Below are 2,442 nucleotides of genomic sequence, written 5' to 3'. Positions count from 1 at the left end.
AAAGAGAGTACAGTTAGGATAGGATGAGGGTGAAAGGGATGAAAGAATATAGCTGTTCTTTCACTTGCAAGTGGTCGTTCAGCATCCATTCCACATTACAAAGGCCCTTTTCATACTTAGGACTGCTGCAGCCTCCCCCAATGTGAATTTGTGATCCAAATTCAGACGCTTGGCAACTGACTCATGTTTATGACAGTTGCAGTGTCCCGGGGTGGGGAGTGGGGGTCACATGGTCCGCTTTTGAGACCTTCTGACAAAGCCAAAGGGAGGGCCAGATTAATTTAACAACCACGTTACTAATTTAACAATTGGAGTGATTTGCTTAGCAAGAAAGGGGGTGGTTGGATGATTCCTAATGGTGGATCCTAATGAAACAAAATAAAATCAATTGTCAAATGGGGTGCAATTCACTTAACAAATTCTCACTTAACAACAGAAATGTTGGGCTCAATTGTGGTTGTAAGTCAAGGACTACCTGTATCTATTTTGTCCTGGTACAAACTTTGTCTGAGAAGATTCTTGTGCATAGGCTTCGCTGTAGTCATAACTCAGTAACTCCACACCTGGACCTGGCTTTTAAGAAGGGCAAGAAAACAGGTAGTCCTCGACTTACAAGCGCAATGAAGCCCAAAAATTATGTTGCTAAGCAAGACATTTCCTAAGTGAGTTTTGCTCTATTCTACGATTTTTTTTCTTGCCACCGTTGTTAAGTGAAACATGGCATTTGATAAGTGACTTGTTCAGTGAGATCTGACTTCCCCCTTGACTTTGCTAATCACAAGGTCGCAAAAGGGAGATCGATCCCATGACCCCGGGACACAGCAAGGGTCATAAATATGAATCATTGGCCCAGCATCCAAATTTTGATTGCATGATCATGGGGATGCCGCAAAAGTCATAAAACTAGGTATGAAAAATGGTTCACATTTACCGGTGCTGTTTTAACTTTGAACAGTCACTAAATGAACTGTTATAAGTCGAGGGCCAACTGTACATCAACCGGCATCAATCAACAAAATTCTGGACTCATTCTGAGGCCCTGGGAAGAGACAGTGGTGGGTGGGGGAAGTGAAACTTGCAAAAGCAGTGAGAGCCTCAAAACCGGAGGTCCAATCTGCTCTGCTCCTGGCACATTAACACAATGCCTTTATCAACAGGGATTTCTTGGCAGCCACAATACGGAGCTGCTTTTTTGTGAGCGGCTTTTCTACCTTCTAGTCTAGCCTACCGCTCTCTGCATTTTGCTGCTGGGGGCCCCCATCCAGGCACGAGCCGAGTCCAGCCCTGCTTAGCTTTTTTCCTCCCATTGGGAAAGTAGCCGAGTCTTAAATCCCTTAAAAGCATGTTTATAACTACACGCATATTATTTCATGTACCCTGGGGTGTTTATCTTCTTCTGAGTGTTATGCCTTAAACAGAAATACCCATTTATAAATGTAATGTTTCAAAACTCTACAAGAAAATTCAGGTGAAAATGGTTTGCACGCTTTTAATGAATGAAACGAATGTGGAATTGAAAAAAAAAAAAGGAAAGAAAAGCTGCTGCGCCTGTCTATCTGCTGCGGGAGATTTTCTTCTTCGTAGTTTGTTTTTTTCCCGGGATCCAAAGCATCTCCTCCCTGCCAACCGCCCGCCCCCCCACAGCCAAAGCTCGGCCCTTCGCTCGGCCCGCCCCGAGCCCCGCTCGCTCCTCGCTTCTGCCGACGTGGCCGGGAGGGGAGTTCAGGGCGCGCCGGCAGGCAGCAGCTCGGCGGTGGTAAGAGGGCGAAATGACTGCCTGCAGCTTCCTCCCGCTTTTTCCTTTCCTTTCCTTCCCTTTCCTTCTTATTTGTTACCATTTCTTTCCTTCCCTTCTTCCTCCTTTCCTTCCCTTCCTTTCCTTTCCTTTCCTTTCTTCCCTTCCCTTCCTTTCCTTTCCTTCCCTTCCCTTTCCTTTCTTTCCTTCCCTTCCCTTCCTTTCCTTTCCTTCTGTTATTTTTTCCGTTCCTTCCCTTCCCTTTTTATTTGTTACCATTTCTTTCCTTTCCTCCTTCCTCCTTTCCTTTCCTTTCCTTTTGCTATCATTTGCTATCATTTGTTACCATTTCTTTCCTTTCCTTCTTTCTCTTTTCCTTTCCTTTTTTTCCCCTTTCTACTCCTTTCTGTTTCTTTCTTTCATCTTTCTTTCCTTTCCTCTTTTCCCCTTTTTTCCCTTTCCTCTTCTCCCGTCTTCCCTTTTTTTAAACAATGAAGGATTCTTCACTTCTTCATTTCTTTCCCTCCTCTTTGGCTTTAAATGTTCCCAGGGAAGTTGGTCCCATTGAGAAGCAGGAGGGAGGCAGAGATCTCTAACCTTAGGAGTGCTGTTTGGGGAGGGGGCAGAAGGCCAAGCACTCAAAGAGTTGGGGGGCAATTTGCTTTTGGGGGAGGGCAGCACTGCCTGACCATTTAGCAACAAGCTCT

At 45.2% G+C, this 2,442-nt stretch overlaps 1 protein-coding gene across 1 annotated transcript in view; it reads left to right on the top strand.

Moving 5' to 3' along the window:
• Positions 1-1,705: 1,705 nt before the first annotated feature.
• The window catches only part of FAM114A1 (family with sequence similarity 114 member A1), a 25,060-nt gene continuing 24,323 nt past the window's right edge, over positions 1,706-2,442 (top strand). The window contains exon 1 of the mRNA XM_026699856.2: positions 1,706-1,756. The gene's annotated coding sequence lies outside the window, so the exon portion shown is untranslated. The remainder of the gene's footprint in view (positions 1,757-2,442) is intronic.

Source organism: Pseudonaja textilis, chromosome 6 (genome assembly GCF_049901715.1).
Source record: "Pseudonaja textilis isolate UNSWEBS1 chromosome 6, rPseTex1.2, whole genome shotgun sequence".
Classification (NCBI taxonomy): Eukaryota; Metazoa; Chordata; class Lepidosauria; order Squamata; family Elapidae; genus Pseudonaja; species Pseudonaja textilis.
Note: the sequence above shows the minus strand (reverse complement) of the source record. Positions and strands in the feature narration are given on the sequence as shown.